Here is an 18,629-nt window from a genome sequence, read left to right as displayed (position 1 = left end):
ATGCAGTCGGCAAGCGATATTATAATAGTTGTTTAACATGCATATCAATAAGCGTTCATTATTTCCATAATTTGGTTCATTGATTAAATGGATTAACTAAGCTTTCCGTGCTAAATGACGATGTGTGAAATCGCAAATATTTGTTCGTTACACTGAACATTAAAATAGTGACAAAGATGTTTTGATTATCTTATTTTTAATAAGGCCTGTGACACTTGGGTGTCAATATCGGCCTTGTGATGTCAATCCCTGTGGATTATTCTACTCTATCGTGTTGCCTCGTAGTGAGAGACAAGATCTCACATATGAGTACAGAATTTTAACCCTTACCAACGTGTCACCTAACACAACCTTTAACTCCCCAACCTGAAAAATATCCCCTAGTTGAAATTGGCTTCTTAAAGCCTGTTAAAGATGTCTATGTGGCAGAATTTAGCATATCTTCAAGTTAGTTTGATTATTTTTTATTATTCTTTCTTCTTTCTATAAGTATCATCAAACTTCAGCAGTCTAAGATCAAAATGTTTTAAGATTCTAAACGTCGACGTAAAATGGAATCAAACATTCGAATCGAAGCGACCCTTTTTCGGCAATTGTGGGCGACCCGTTGCTAGGAGGTGGCTGCGTGGGAGCAAATTTATTGCATCGTAAATTTAAAAAACTCCTCAATGAACTAAAGTGACTAAACTCTTCAATGGTATAGTGACCGGGTTAGTGTTGACTTTATAATAAAGTTTTCGCACGCATGTGTGCGTACTTCCTGCGTACTGTTAGCTAAGGAGAACAATTGGCGTTAGGAAGTCAGAGTAATGCCCTCTACGCTCAACTCATTTATTAACTCCGCCCACATGTATCTAGTCGTTTTAAATCACATCGACATTTACATTTCAAATTTCATGCCTGCTAGCTACCCTTTACGCGCGTATTGTCAAAATAGGCAAGGTTAGGAAGGCATGAGTTAGTCGGCACTAAAAGTATATGTTTAGAAATCGCAGAATTAAACACAAAATACAATGAAATGTGGAGTCGATTCACTTTAGGAATTATGTTATTAACGGAAAATGACTAAAATACAAACGCTTGTTATGGAATCGATCGTTGTATGGATATACGTTTTCAGTGAAATTTCTCCTATCGCACAAAGTGGTGGGGTTACGATAGTTGCTTCGGTAGTCCACAAACAAAGCACGAACTTCTGACCTTCAGTCACGTGGATGTTTTCGCCGTGCGAGCTACGGCGCAATATTAACTGCGTCATAGCCTGCACGAGTTGCAACCGACGTCGACTGAAACGTGGAAACTATGACGTAAACACTTATAATGTGAACTCCCGCGCTAGGTGAATCTCTGACCTATTACCCATCAATTAGGTAGCAAATTGTGCCTAAGCTAATTGTTCAATTGAATGTATAACGCAAATCGTCATCAAATAGCGTCTTGTTTAACAATAAACATAACATTATCATTTCTTCTTGGTATTATTTTAGAAACTTACGCGTAGTCGATTAAAGCTTTTTCTCCCGTCAACTTGTACAATGAGCATAAACTTTTAATACCTAGTCACAGAGGTCGTGAGCGATAGGGGCAATTAATCTTAATATTTGAGAGGCACGTGGAGTCTCCCCTTGCTTTCTAGTACCTATTTTTAAACAAGGTATATTAATAGATACTTCTATTTGCGTTGGAACCTGGTCGTTGCTCTATTTGGTGGTGTGTTTACATGGCGCCCTGCCAGGTATCGAGAATCCGTGACGTGTAAAGCGTGGGTGTAAACGGTACACGAGAAGGAACTTATGACTTGCAATTCCGCGTTTGTTTGGCTTACTTAAACGGTTTTTGTATTTCCGGGAATGGATTTCCAATCGTCGCAGTTTTGAAATTAACCCATAATGCTTCCAGGAAAACCATCTAGTTTTCCTTCAGTTTATTGTAAATAACTTAATAAAATCGTTTGTGAAAATATAAATTTTGTTCACCAAGCGTTGTTAATTCTAGTTACACTGAGTACCGTATAATTTGTGCACGGCCAACAGAACAATCTTGCGGTTTCGCTAGCCGAGATATTGGTTTCGAATAACTCAATTGCGTCATGCTCGAACATTCCACTGACAAAAGTACGTTGCACATGCAGTTAATCATATGCAAACTTGACTTGCAATATTAGTATCCTAACTTTAACTTCTACTGCAGTTTGTAGGAAATGAGCATTATAATTCAGTATCACTAGAGTAATTTAAGATATGTCATTCTTTACACGTTGCGAAATCGTCTCCTCAACGCTTCTAGCTACATCACAATAATTTATATCCGATCGACATACATTCGAATTGGAGCACACACTGCACTATGATGCAATTGCTGTCTGCACTAGATGGTAAGGTGACAATGAATGACGCCAACTGGCGAATTTCGCAATCGAACCGGTTATAGTCTGAGCCATTGGAGTTAGGAGACGCAGATCGAAAACGCCCAACCATTAGGATTTGGCCTCATTAGAAATCATATCGAACATTTCGAAAGTCTAGACCAATCGTTAATAACTTATGTAACTTAAAGTCCGATATTAATCATACAAGTATTGTGCTTGTATCCGTTTCAGTTTTGTTTTGCAGTTTGCCACTATGGCGCAATCATTGCCACAATGGATGGTCGGTAATAGAGTGATGTTAATATTAACTATTGACAACGCAATTCGATTGCTAAATCGCATACGTAAACTTACTGACACTTGAAAATTGTGCGTTTTCCAATGTCTGAATAAAATAAGGAATGCCAGAATTTCGGCACTTATTTGAAATTCATGGAAATTAACAGGAAATTATAAATAAATGCAAATGAAAGTCGAAGAATTCACAAACTGAAAAAGTTTTTACTTGACGTGAAATGATCTTGATATAATGTTGCTTTCACTCCACACTCTCGTGTAAGTCGTCACGAATAGGAAAGCATCAGCTGTTCGAGCCATTCGAGCAATTAGAAGCGATATCGCCCATTCACAGCGACGCTCCGTTTCACAAGAAAACGCTTTTCATAATCAAATAATACACGCTACCCGCGTGGCAACCAACATTTTGAAATATTTGACCGCATCATTTCGTTTAACGATTTTCTGGAATTTAGTTATTCACCCTGCCATCTGAACCTGGAATTCAGAAATGGCTCTGACTTCTTTACAGTTTTATCTAAGCAATAGATAAACTTGAACTTGGAACGGTACATGCAATAAAATAAGTTATTATATTTAGTCTCGATGTGCACATATCGAAATGATGTTAACAGCTTACCTACTTCAATACACTAATCACTAGCACACGGCTAGCAAACTGTAATGCAAACGAGCCAGTAAAGTGAGTCAAGGTGAATACACGACGTCACTACACTGTTGCTACCCGGATTACTCTATCGCCGCCCAACCAAGATTGTTATACAACCTGTCTAAAATTTATACGCTATTGTAGTCTTTCAGCGACTGTATGATTGACTATAGTCGCGTGTCCGATTTGGACTGGTAATGTAACGGAGTCGGCGTCTGTATTGCGGTTGTGGGCGCCGGCTGAACGCTGCGATCCGATGCTCGGAAACTTACAGCGTTATCCAGTAAGAATGTGTTACACTTTGTCTAATAGATCGCACCGTGTTGTTGCCATATTAATAGTACACTCTCATTAGCGTGACGTCGACTTCTAGATAACGCAACAGAATAGTGTTAACAGGTGATGACGCTATGAACCTATTGATCATTATGCTAATAAGTCAGACACGTGTAACATTTACGCATTTTCGGCATATTAATCAGTGTTGCAATACGATTTATGAACTGTGACAGATCGCTTTGTTTTAGATAACTGCATGAGTTGGTATATTGTTTGCATTACGCAACAATTGTGAGTACGTATTAAATAAAGGTTTTTCACAATTGGCTTTCCGCTCAAAGCATGTAAAGACGCATTTTAAACTTGTATCGAGTATTATGCAATTTTGCCAATACACTCAAGCAATTGAGAACATAAAACGATTACAACACGTAACAATTTTCTTATTGAATAGAATTAGAGCAAGGGAGAAAACAAACAATTTCTTCGTAAATGTTGTATACGATTCATAACCGACAGATCGCGTGCACAAAAACAATGATCGACTATTGTTATCAAAGACCTGTTACCAAAAAAAGCGTGTTAAGTAGCGTCTATAAAACATTTGAAACTTCCCTATAACACAATAATTTATCAGTAAACACGGAACCACTCATATAACAAACCATTCTTTATTCGATTACTGTATTTATAGATATTTTTATTATTGCCAGGCGGGAAATATGAGAACAAAACGCGGTGCAGTTCAAAAAACACGTGTCTCTGAACGAATAGTATGGGTTATTGGTGCCAAGGTGTCCACAGGGTTACTAATTGCGTGTTCGAATTATTATTTGACGTCGCTTAACATTCGTTGTGACCAACATAACTTGAATCGACGCTGCAGCGTAACAATTCTGTGTCGTGGTTCAACGTACAACTGCGTTCGTTACGTTTTACTCGGAAACGATTACAATTACGTTGTTTCTCAGGTGGTCCTCTCCGCTTACAACCTTGTCACAGTTAACCCCAATAGTGAGGTATTGAAACTTTCGCGGGAATGAGGTCGCGGCGCACGTTATTTAACTAATGAATTGTCAGCGACCGCCTTTTGTTTTGTCCATGTTCCGCTAAATAAGGACAAATAGTGTGCGTTCTAAACCGATCACGGTTCCAATCTACACCTGTGTAAGTGCGAGTACACAGAAGGTAGTCATATAACCTAAGTACCTAGTTAAAACTGTAATACGCGCTCATTACACGGTGTTTACTTATGAAATGTGTGTCGCGACTCGCGTCCATAACCTACCTGATAATAAAGTGTTTCAAGGGGACGATTAAGCAACTTTGCTGCTCACAGGCGCCATACAGCATATTTTAACAGATTTTAAGCATATGTACTCACAGGTGCTTTGACAAACATTTACGTTTATGACTTCCGGAAGTAATTCGAGTAATTAATTGTACTTTACAATCATAATAACATTGACATGTATTTATGTTGAATTTATCGTATTTACTGATTGTTATCACGGTTTGGTTTTCTTTTTAATTTTATAATTATACCGTACTAAGAAAACAGTAAATACTGATAACTATTTATTGATTAACTACGATAATCGTAACAACTACATTACAATGTAGTAGTGGAGCTTCTTGTGAAAAAGTTCATCTAGAGCAGTACTTCACTTTACCTATTTCTGCCCTTGAGACTTGTCAACATATCTCTTAGGGTGACGGAGTAGCGGTGCCCCTCAGATCATTGCGATATAAAGCTCTGAGCGACACTGCAATTGTTGTGGACAGGCGTGTCCCTTACCACCAGGCGCAGGGCTTATTTGTCCCGTCACTTAATATCATAAAAAACGTAATTTTGATTATTTTACATTTTTTTTTAATTAAATTTAAAAACTACGTTTCTTTAGAAGCTAATCTAAAACAAGAAGACCCTCTTCTGTCTACCATAACAATGAACGTTTCAAAACAGCTTTTATTTTCCAATGAATGCCCGGGAATTTGAAATTTGTCGCCCCCTAAATAATTTCTAACTTGGACAATTATATTGTGCAATTTGAGTGGTGCCTAATTGAAGTATATTGAAACGTTGTTCACTTTTTCTTCTATAGTTCCTTTCTCACTTCACTAAAGTTTTTTAACAGTTTAATTGTACGAGTACACTATAACTATTGTACCGATGTATTGAAAAACTTGTCTATAATGCTATAACTACTGTTTTTTAACATTTAATACAGGCTTATTTGTAAAATACTAACAACCTCTCAGGACTATGTTGCTAATTATAAACAACAATTTTTGTTCTATGACTTCATAATTCGTCAGATTTTACTTTCGTACAAGAATAACAATATTTAAATAAATTGCTCTAAATGGTTTTCAATGCGGTAACAAGAGATAGGGCGGGGGTCGTCCCGCGTTTGAACTTACTATCTTACTACTTAATACAGAACTAAAAAGTGTCAGATACTACAACAAAAATGTAAAAGTTTATTTTTGCTATATTTATTATGTTTTGTAAGTAAAAAGTCATGGAACAAGAAGCTGTTGTCTATGGTGTTAGTAATATAGTCTTGTGAGATTGTTAGTAATCTACAAATAACTCTGTATAGGTAAACGATGTCACTGGTTACACGATTTTTACCACGTTGTGACTTTTTGTTTCTAATAGCCAATAAGGTAGTGAGAGAGAAATGGCGCTAAACAGATGAATGGACGATGTTACGATTTGTAAATCTTACGATTATAATCTTTCAGTGCACAACACAAAGTTCTTTTTCTAATTTTATATATTAATGTTATCTATTATCTTATTGTTATATCTCACATGTTTAAAACTACGATTTTGTGCTTTATGCATTATGAATAATGTCGATTTTAATATTCGACTTCAACAGGCAGTTAATATCAATCAATTTAAATACAACTGGTACCGAAAACAGCGCTTTTGTTTTGGTTTATTGGTTAATGGCTACAATAGCTTTATAACAGTAGCAGGTTTGATTTCATTGCGTGAATCGCGCATAGCCATCCATTATCCGCGATTGAATCGTAAATAACAGGTTCAACAACAGTGTTGTCGTGGTGCTGCTAGGGCCCTTGAGTCGAAAATTACAAAAGTTACATTTTTGTGTGCAAAATTTAAAAATTAAGCTATATCCTGTATTTGATTGATTTCATCTTATTTGAACTATGGACCTTTTAGGATTTACAATAAGAAATATGGATGGATTCCTTCAATAGTTACGAAAATTGCCTTAAAAATAAAAGTCATTTACGTATTACGCGAGAAGATCAAAAGTTACGAAAAAAGAAATGTAACCATCTGCCAACACTTCACAATATTCATTTGCTAATCATTGATAGTATGCAAAACTACAAAACAGCAGAATACCAGGGTTTCTGACAACAGTTTACAATATTAGTTGTTAAAAATCGCATAACAGTGTGATTAATTATTATAAATAGCCGTTTTTGCCATCCACACACAGCGATAGTAGCGGGGCGCGGTCTTGACGCGGGGCTTTAGCGAGCTTGGACCTTGCAATTTTTTACAACTCTTGAGTGAGTTTTTATTAAGATTCAATAATAATTCGACCGAAATTTCTTTTGTTTTGCTTCCGTAACACTAATAAAAGCAGGATTTTTTTATCTGTATCCAGCGATGTGGAGCTTTCTTTAGAATTTGTGTAGAAAATGAAACGTGACTGCTTTTGTCACACTGGCCGCCTTCGTTCGCTCCGCTATTCCGCCGCAAACTACGCTTGGGACTGCTGTGTGGCACGCTCGGATTCGCATTAGCCCCCAGACCGCTTTTCTCGCTGTACCGCCTCTGTGTGGCCTGAGGTTAAGGGATTTTTGTCATCCAAGTACGCAGATGCTGTATAATAAATAACTTTTAATGTAATAATAATAATAATAATAACGCACACACTCAACATAGCCCCGCACTAGGAAAACCCTGTGTCGCGGGTGCCATGGACACACACATAGACAACCACAAATTACACCCAAACTCACGAGAGAAATAAATGTAGGCCATACAAATATTTCTCCCGGCCCGGGAATCGAACCCGGGGACCTCTGCGTGGCAGTCCGGTATGGTAACCGTTCGGCCACGGAGGCAGTTGTAAAGTTTAATTAGTTAACAGGTACGAAAGTCTTATAATCTCCATTTAAAATTAATTCTATTGATCAAAACCTCGTATAATACTTAAGACGTCTTCATTACATAGTTAATTAATACACAATTAAACAAGCTAAGTAAATAAAATCAATTATTCCACAATGTCTTTTGTTTTCCTTAGCAACGAGTTGCAGTGTTTATTGAAGGTTTTCTTATACACGAGGAGGGCACGACTCTAGTCTATTTATAAAACAAAAAATGTGTGATGCGAAATAACTTATCTTGCCGGAGAGAATCTTCAATATTTAAACAGTTCCCTGTATTTTTACATTTTAATTGTTTTAAAAATTTTATTGGTTTTATTTGGTAGTGTTAAAATATATATATTTTTTTAGGGTCAACAGACAGTAGACACGATTAAAAGTTATATTATATATTTTTTTTGTAAATATGTAATTATTGTGTCACCAACACTGTTTACCACTAATTACTACAAAAAACTGAAAAGTTGTGATGCATTTCAATAATAATCAAGTAAAGAAAGAGTAATAATTTAATAACCTAACCTCCGGTTAAAAAAACCGACCTCAAAAGTCATTCATCCCCTAGTTTGCCACCCTTAGAGGTGGAATATTTTCTTGAAATTTAAATGGGACCACATCTGAGGTACCTTATTTCCAACAAAAAATGAATCATCAAAATTGGTTAACAAATGGCTGAGTTATCGCGTAACATACATACAAAAAAAACACAGACGAATTGAGAACCTCCTCCTTTTTTTGAAGTCGGTTAAAAAAATAGTTATGTACAATTACAGTACAGTACGCACACAAGCGTTATACACATAACAAGTTATATTGAATGGCACAAGGTATTTTAAGTCTACTAAATTAAAATAATAATAATAATTGAATAGTAAGTAAATAATATTTTTAGTGTTGTGATGTAATAACCTAAAACGAAGTTATATATGTGATTAAAGACTTGAAATCGTTATCAATAGATTTACAATAATGTATTAAATAATTTTGTAGTCGTAAGTTATAAAAAAAAGCCGTGGTAGCCTTGTAATTTGGCCTCTTAGCAGAGGCCGTGGGTTCGAACCCGGGCTCGCTGACCTCGGAGTTTTTCGGAATTTATGTGCGAAATTTAATTTGATATTTACCACGAGCTTTTCGCTTAAGGAAAACATCGCGATGAAACCTGCACGTCAAAGAAGGTTCACAACCCTCGGAAAATGTGAAAGAAAAATTCCCAACCCGCATTAGGCCAATGTGGGGGTAAACCTTCGCACGAGAAGACTCGATGGACACGTATAAATCGATGATGATGATGATGAAGTTACGAAACGTATTAGAATTACTAATAACTAAACTTTTAAAATTACTAAAATTAAATTTCGCGATCCTTTCTGCTAATCGATATCCATGTGATTAAGTGGAAACGTAACACGCTGTCTCTAGCTCTATTTTATTAAAGCTAGGAACAGTATAGTTAATAACATTTAACTTTAAGTTTCTGCAATTCGCCGTCTATGCAGTTGTAGGATGGGAGAGTCAAGTTAAAAATATCGCTTTGAAAAATGTTCGCTATTTTTAAAGCACCACAATTCCTTATGTAATTGGATTGCGTCAGGAGCGATTGGGCGGCTCTCGTGTCGGTAACGCTCGCGCTTAGCTGACCATTCCGTTTTGTTGGCGGCGCCAGGTCGCTACGGCCAAGGGGTGAACTAATCTCGTTTACGTACAGTTACCGGCAATTAGCCACCGTTGTCCATGTCCCTATCTGTAAACGATTGTTTCTATCACTCTTTTTGCCTGTTGACCATCGTGAAATGTTAACTTTAAGAATACAGATTTTCCGAAACTGTTTGATTGTTTGACCCCTTTAAATTTTACGCAAGCCGTATGAGTGAAGAATTTTAAAGGGTCTACAGGGCCTCAGAAATAGGTAACAATTGTATAAATCGTTTCTTATATTTCAAACTTACATTAAAAGTATTTTAATTGAAAAGTCATATTACAAAATGGTAGAGTATGTATGTGTTAGATAAAGATGTATGGAAAGACAACATGAGTCTAGATTGCACACGATTATGATTCAAAGTGTATTCCATAGCATTTAAGTTTAATTGAAAAGAGCAATCCATAGAGTTTCTTGCTCGTTCATCTCGTCAGCTTAGTGAACGAGCAGTAGCTTAAATGTGACGTTTTCAAGTGTAAATTTATTTTACTTATGGAATAAATGATTGTTTGACTTTGACTGTGATACGTCATAAAGACAAATGTTATAATTTCATTAATTGTATATTGTTATAACATACATGTACTTACACCCTTTTCCCAACGGTGTAGGCGGATACCATAGCCTTCCACTTGCTTAGAAACCTCACACACATCTATCTCCTTAATATTGTTATGTAGTCAAGATATTATTTGCAACTTTCAAGTATGAAATACACAGAGAACCGATGCGGGTCGGGCACGTGTCGGGTCGGGACCACGGCGGGTGTAATTCCGTGTCTTTATATGAACAACAACACACCAAACACACCACGTCGTGGTGTGTTGTCGGATCGGGAGCACTACGAGTGTAGTTTCGTATGTTTATATGGACGACAACACACCACGACGAGTGGACGTGGTGTGAAATTTATATTAAAAACTTTATTGTCGATTATAATGTACAAATCAATTAAAAAGATAACTTGGCTTCCTTGTTAACATTTTGCCTTACACCACTCCTCATCCAGCCGCTGCATTCCACCATTCCTAATACAATAACGTATGGTATCTCGGCGGACCTTAATAAAATAAGTGTATTGGTGGTGGCATGAAAAGAATGTAACCGCAGTGGTAAACAGAGCCATCCTACGTTACAGACACTAGTCTCTACAGAGAGCGTTAATCTCGTTTTTCGCAATTAGTTGGCGGCCACCTCTTTTCCGCCCACGGGCCCGGGTGAATATTATATTCATCGTTTTATATTTATTTTATATCCCTTAACGAAATTCTTTTCGTAGCTACGTTTCGGTTCAAGGGTTTTTGTCCGATTTACAACTGTGCCATTGAAGAACAGGTTTTGTTGCTGCCTTGGCACGGCTCGGTAGTTTTTTATTGAAATAATAAATTTTCAACTGTTAAATTGGTACCTTTATATGGCGCCTTTATTATATACGAGATTATCGTCAACAACGTTTTTCGCGAAATTAAAAGTCCATTTAGATATTGTACCATATTAACGGCGTAGAAGTAATGAGAGTTAGCGAGTCATGAGTTCACCGAACCGTATTTCAAACTTGGGTCACCTTTAGGTCACTAATGTCACCTTGTTTCTGAAACTTAATTGACGTCGTCTCATGGATCAATACCTAACATAGTTTCTACGTAACTGGCATTTGTTTATTTTCTTTTGGTAAAAGAAAAATAATTAATTCTGTATCAACATGGCGTTTGCATGCGTTTTATTAATATAACAGATTTTGCTCCTTTTTTTACCTACCTACATGTTTTCAATTTATTTAGTTAAAGCGGTATGTTTCCGGATTTAAATCGCGTGTATTTGTTTTTGCAAACAAACCGACGTTTCGGGTTTTTTCACTAAAGGAGTTAGAATAGGGTGGTTTGCATTAATATAAGACATAACTGGTTGAAGACTGTACCACCTCAGTCAACCGTTACCATGGAGCCTGTAAAGGGCCCGAAACGTCGGTTTGTTTGAAAAAACAAATATACGCGATTTAAATCCGGAAAAATAGTTTCATTTCCTATGTGCAACAATCGCGAAAATCTAAGAACTCGATAAAGCGGTATTTCCATTGAATTCAATTTCAGCAAAAACATTTTTCCGCATACAACTCTATTCAATGACTTTAAAATTAATTAGTAATTATCCTGAGTACAGTAGGAACATTCAAATTCAATGCCGTAGCCATAGTGCATGCAAGGTTGGCGGATGAATCAGCTGGCGCTTGTGACTCATAGGAAAATTGTGATGGTTTCGTAACTTGCACCCCTGACACTGAGTCACCAATAAAGGAAGATACATGAAAGTTGCCAAAAATCAGAGTAAAATGACTGTAAGGTTCCACTTTTGCGTAGTATTTGAAAAACTAAATATTGTTGATTTTTCTCATCACGAAAACAGGCTTAGAAGTAGAAGGACTAATAGAAGAAAACAAAATCGGCCATGCTAAAAATATTTTGTTATCGATAGCAAGAGAGATGAAGTTTACATGCTCACAAAAGTTCGATTCCTATAAAAATAATAATGGTATCTTGCCGACCTCCGTAGTCGAGTGGCTTGCCTTGTTTGCCTGGTGTCGCCATCTCAGAAGTCCCGGGTTCGATCGCCGGTCGGGTCAATGTGGAAAACTAACTTTTCTATATTAGTCTAGAGTCGGGTGTCTGTGGTACCGTCATAGTTTTCGTTTTCTTTAAGACAAGTGCTTTAGTTATTTACTTTGGGATCAGAGCAACGTATGTGATGTTATCTAATATTTAATTATTTACTTTCAATAAATAAAATGGTAATGTCAAAAATCGACCCGCACTTGTTCCGTTCTGAGTTAATACGAAAATAGTTTGACCTAGGCAATGTAATCGCGTGGGATTATGGATGTGTCACACGGTTTTGCCCAACCGGAAAAAATTTGACACAACAACAGCCATGCAATAAAGTGTGGTGTAAAACGAACGTTAAAATTAATGCTTTATTTTTCTTTTGACATTTAGTTAACTGTTGTTTGACAGTAGGAAGGCAATTGTCTAGTGTATTTTGAACACAACACATTGTGACATGAAGGGAAACTAAATATTATACGTAAGATATCTTGCTTCATGGAGACATTATTTTATGCTTGCTTTATTTAGGAATCGCACCGACAAAATATAAAAAGTACCTGTATTTTTATAATGCCTATCGAAAGCGTCAATTATAAGGGTTCGTTCCTTATAAGATAGTATGCCTTAGTTCAAGGGATCGCAATGAAATTTTATATTTAGGTTTAAAAATATTTTACTGTCGATATTCGTATACTTCTAAGTCTATCGGCATTATCGTTTCATAGATAGCTTTGATTATTTACTAATAAGTATCCACTTAAGGAACTATTTACTTGCACAGTTTATTATAAGTGCAAGATTAAAATGATAAACGAATTTGATAAATTTATGACAAATACCATAGACACTGACAGTTTCAAGTTTGTTTCCTTTTTGATTAAATTATATGAACGGTCTTCCGTTAAATTAGGGTACTACGTTTCTTTATTTGACCCTTCGATCGCAATTATAAAAATACGTAATTTTTTTTCACGTTTGGTGGTTCAATTCCTGGATAACGCAAGGAACTTTTGAAAAGTCTATGAATACAGTATTATTTTTAAAAATAAAATAATGTTCTATCTACAATATTTCAAGTACTTTCCCTTCGTGTCCCTTAGTTTGTATATACATATATGCTGACATCTTCTAATCCATTACATATAATGTTTGAAAAAACAAAGTACCATAGTACTGTTACCATTGTCAGCATTCTAAGTTATTCAGTTTTGTTTACAGTGTGGTAGATTATGACAAAGAAACTTGCTTCTAAAAACTAAACCTATCGTAATAAGAACATGTTAGTATGCAAACAAAACGTTCCAAATTTATTTACTCAAACATATTACTCGCTAATGTTTATAATTATCATTTTAGAGTTATAACATTAAGTTTTAAGGACATGGAGGAACAATAGATTTCCCATTCCCAGACAGTATTCAATGAGTCAGCCACCAGCTGATGATGTAGCTACTTGTGACTCACGAAATCACATTGATATCAAAATTGTTTAGGATGTGGTAGTTTAATTGAAGCCTGCAAAATCGATTGCTAGATGTGACATAACAATTAAAAATAATTTATTTAACTAATCAGTTCACACATTATTTAAAGCCATTTTATTAGACGTTTAACGTGAAAGCGAGAGATTATTTTTATTTTATTTTTTATGTATTTAAACTTTATTGCGCACAAAACTTTACAAACGACGTACTTAATCCAATTCTCTACCAATCAACCGGAGAGCTAGGGTTCACAATAATTAACAGAAATTACATTAATTTCACTTTTACTGCCTACAAAGTACTGAATAGTACAATGTATTTTATGACAAATATCTATCTGTTGCAAATGCAAAACGTAGATTCCACTCCATCATTGAAGCGTGAAATAAGAACGGACAAGTTTCACTTTGTATTTGACTAAACGACAAGATGTTGAAATATTGAGATAACAATATGTAATCTAGGCCTTCATTTTATTAAAATTTAACACGTATGTGTAATTTGTATATTTAATTGTGTTTTATTAAAATTATGGTGTCATGTTTAAATGATAGGCGCTTTGTTCTTCATTTTTGCATAACAACAACATACATGACGGGGTCCGCAACTAAGCATGATCTGATCTCAGAGTAATATTGTCAAACAAATGATCACATGAATTAAGTAGAGATTGCCGCATACGAAAGTGACACCTTTCTGACATCAGCGTTAACTTTATTTCGAGACGTCCTTGTTATTAAGCAACGCACTTAGTCAGACAATTGCAATTTGCTATTTGATGACTTATTTTGTTTCTCTATGTCCGTGAATTTTTCTTTTAATAATGCTCACTTTAATCTAATCGTAATGCGAGGATGTATTAGGGTGTTGACAGTGCCATCAATGATAGACATTTTAAGGGAAGTGTCTCTTTAAATTTGAAATAACTTTTCTTTTTTAAAAAAATATAATAATGATTAGTTTACTTGACAGATAATAATCCTCAAGAAAGGTTATGCTGTAGTATGTTTCATACAAAAGCTACTATAATTATTGCTATAAAAACCTCAACTGGAATTTCTCTTAATCTCACTGAACACCAGAACTGAACACCGAAAATCCACTCAAATCCAATACGAAAACTAATCAATAATCGATACTCACCAATAATGAACACCCAGTAATTGACCTTTCCAATAAAAAACGTGTTACCTATTAAGTAATCTGTGGTGTTACTATGATAGAAAATTTTGTCCTACACCTTATTATTAAAAATGAATTTAAAAATTGATATCGGGCACTGGTGCTTGTCGGTCACTGGCGACATCACCCTAAAACTTATACGGAAATTATACTATTAAATGAAGTGAAACTGACGATGACGTGTCCAATTACGAGTCCTGCGCAGCTGTATTTATAAATGCTCAAGTGAAATGAGCAATGAGCAAGAAGTTAGTATAACATCTTCAAAAACAAAATTGCCTCTAGGGCTAAAACACCCAGAACAAATTTAGAAATGTTCGTATCCTAAACTGATCTTACGAGGAATCGAATTCGGGACCTCTTCATTTAGCGCCATCAGTGCTAATCACTGGGCCACCGTGGCCAACAATGCCCATATAAGAGATATTAATATTTTAACCTGTTATGTATGTTTAGTAGCAGTAGAGCTAGTGTGAGCATTACTGCGTTCCGGTTAATTTGTTAGTTATTATAAAAAAAAATCAAATAGTGCCTTGCTGTTTATGACTAAGCCAGGATAAGATTTTTTTGACGCCACATTACTTTCACCTACAAGCAAGTGACAAACTTTTACATAAAAATCACATCCTACGCACAACATGAAGTAAAACGTTTTCGTGGAAAAAACTGTATAATCCCTTTGACGCATTTAATGTTGTGACGTGTACCAAGCGCCAGCGCCGATAGCCTCCCACTCTCCTGACGTAGTTGATAAGCCGATAGCGACATCTATACTGCTCGAGAACTTATACACTATGCCCATTCACGTAGGCATTTGTGCGTACATTCTCATGTTGATAGTGAAATTTTATATAACCATGGTGCTTGTGTCGTACGATTGTTTCGTTTTCTCGAACAATCGTGAGGTTTTTAGATTAACTTGTACGTGTTACGAGAGTTACACAGTCCATCTTATATAAACTTCGTGGTATATGCAAATATTATATAGAAAATTGACAGAACGTTTGCATGTCTACTCGCTTGCGGCTGAACTAAAATTGTGATACAAGTAACAAATTCTATTTTTTTAGAAGAGTCCTGTGTAACACTGTCTTCGATGTGGTACCTACCAGAAACCATTATTTACTGGTCTCAGTACAAAAGACAATCAATGAGCGATTATAGTGCGCAATTTTTTCCTGTCTCCGTATGAACATCCGCTGATACGATGAGAGACACCTTCTACGCGATTAACGGTCAATAACTTGAACTTGTTATTGCTTAATACACGTACAGTAATCGCTAGTTACCTATTTACTTTTATTTCTTACATTACATTGGTAAACAAAATTACACTTGAAATAATCATATTGATTAGACTCGACTGTTTCCCCTGAGTAAGAAAGTCTAGGGTATATGTTCCCCAATTTTTTGGCTCACCACGCACTTGGCAAGATAAAAAAATTTCAACGCCTGTCACCACAAAAAATAATTTAAAACACGTATTTTTAACAGACTTCAAAAAAGTTTTTTTGTACGTATGTTACGCGTCGTCGTGGTCGTTGTTATTTTTGTGAACCGATTTTGATGATTTCTTTTTGTTGGAAAGGTCCCGTTTAAATTTGAAGAAAATACCCAAGTGGTCCCATTTAAATTTGAAGAAAATATTTCACTTCTAAGGGTGGTAAATTAAGGGATGAATCCGGTTTCGCACTGGTTCCGGTAATTGATTTCAACAAAACTTTGCAAATTGATGTAATTATTATTAACTGCCTCAGCGGCCGAATGGTTACCATGCCGGACTGCCACGCAGAGGTCCCAAGTTCGATTCCGGGCCGGGAGAAATATTTGTATGGCCTACATTTATTTCTCTCGTGAATTTGGGTGTATTTTGTGGTTGTCTATGTGTGTGTCCATGGCACCCGCGACACAGGGTTTCTCTAGTGCGGGGCTATGTTGAGTGTGCGCATTATTATTATTCTAAACTATTTATTTAAAAAAATCCATGAACTTATGAGGTCGGTTTTTTTAATAAAAAAGTTATTATATTAACTTTAACTTAATACATAAAATCACAAGGAACAGGAATATATACATGTAGTGTAGTTTATATAGACAATTCAGTTTTTTTTTTAAATGCGGAGGTTTTTTAAATCTCCTGGACAGCATTGCTTCCGAAGCCTCTATGGCTCTTCATCGCCCACACAGAGGCTAGTAGGGACCACTTTGAGAAAGTATGATGTAGGGGTTGCTCTTTGTAAATAAACATTTGCACACATTTATCATTAACAGTATTTATTTCAAATATCCATAGGTCGAGAAAACTTGCAAGAGCTGAACGGGTCACCATGGATTTTTTGGTGTTCTGAAAAATTCGGACACAATAAAATATCATACTGTTAAAAAAACTATTGATAAGTGAAACACCACTATTCACCATTACTCAGTTATTAAAGAAAGAACAGTCTTCCACTTGTAATCTATTGTATCTAAAATTATTCGAAACCGACCTACATAAAAATCCGTAAGCCGCTAAATCTAAATCAAGCAGTTTTCCATCCAATAAATTAATGATGATGAACTTTATCTTGCTTTCAGAATAGAAATAATCCCGTCTCTGATAGGTCGTTAGCGTCCATTTTCTTCCCAAATTGTAAACATCTTTAGATGAGAGATGGTCTTTGTATGCCCGTAAAAATATACATAATTTCGTTAAGAAAGAAGATATCCTTAAAACCTTCGAACTAAGTCCAAACTCATGGTACCACGATTTCGTTTGACTAAGGTAAACGATTCTTTTATGGGGAACTGTATACGTTTTTACAATAAAATTCCGGAGCATATATTAAGATTACCATTTTCTACGTTTAAAACTTACATTAAAAGTATTTAAATAGAAAAATCATATAAAAAAAATTGTAGACTACGTGTTAGATAAAGATTTATGGAAAGACAACATAAGTCTAGATTCCACACAAATGATTCAAAATATATTCTATAGCATTAAGTTTATTTGAAAAGAGCGATCTCTACTATATACTTGTAGTAGATACTTGCTTGTTCTTCTCAGGGAAGAGGGCACAGTCAACGAGCAGTAGCTTAAAAAATGACGTTTTCAAGTGTAAAAATGTTACTTATGGAATAAATGATTATTTGACTTTGCTGAACAGTGTAATAAAGACCAGATTCCCGTATTTACTCAATTTAGCGAATATGTTATTATAGTCATCACCAAATAAGAGGCCAAATTTGACAATTGTCATCGTCACGCGAATAGGGACGTGGACTAATCGTATCGGTAATCATATTACACGATTTTCACGAGAAATCGACTCAAAATTTTAAGAGTTTGTGATTGTTTAGATAATTTTCGGTTAGGGGGCCTAAAAGCCGTTCTGTTAAAAGCAATTCATTTACAGAATTCCTTGCAATTCTGTAACAATTCCTCTTATTTCGCAAAATTGCCTCACATTCCTGTGTATTGTATCCAATTCTTTTAATTTTGATTTTATAATTCATAAATTTTTTATTACGAGAATTTAGTGTAAATAAGTATGTTCATCGATAAAACAACTACATAAAAAGATTAAATTACCAAGAAACCAAGGATTTCATAAATTTTCAATTATTCGGCTGGCAATAAGTTGTCTATCTATCACAACACGCAATCTCAAATAATGTTCATAATTTTTTGTATTTTTTTTCTGAGAATTATTAATATTAATTGCTTACAACACTATTATTAAAGTAATTGCTAAAAAAATATAGTATAATAAAATAGCTTGAGAACGTAACTATTTTCAGGACGTTTCGGGGTAACTCAGAATTGCATTTTATATTGGATTTTCGTGCGTACACAGTATTTCAAATATGTTTTGTCATATTATATACTGTTTCAATTAAATTTATGTTTTTTTTTAAACACAAT

At 35.4% G+C, this 18,629-nt stretch overlaps 1 protein-coding gene across 4 annotated transcripts in view; it reads left to right on the top strand.

The window, feature by feature from the left end:
- LOC113238273 (serine/threonine-protein kinase minibrain) overlaps positions 1 to 18,629 on the top strand; it is a 134,325-nt gene that overhangs the window by 18,858 nt on the left and 96,838 nt on the right. The window lies entirely within an intron of this gene.

The sequence above is a fragment of the Hyposmocoma kahamanoa genome, unplaced genomic scaffold (genome assembly GCF_003589595.1).
Source record: "Hyposmocoma kahamanoa isolate Upper Pololo Valley unplaced genomic scaffold, ASM358959v1 95, whole genome shotgun sequence".
Lineage (NCBI taxonomy): Eukaryota > Metazoa > Arthropoda > Insecta > Lepidoptera > Cosmopterigidae > Hyposmocoma > Hyposmocoma kahamanoa.
Note: the sequence above shows the minus strand (reverse complement) of the source record. Positions and strands in the feature narration are given on the sequence as shown.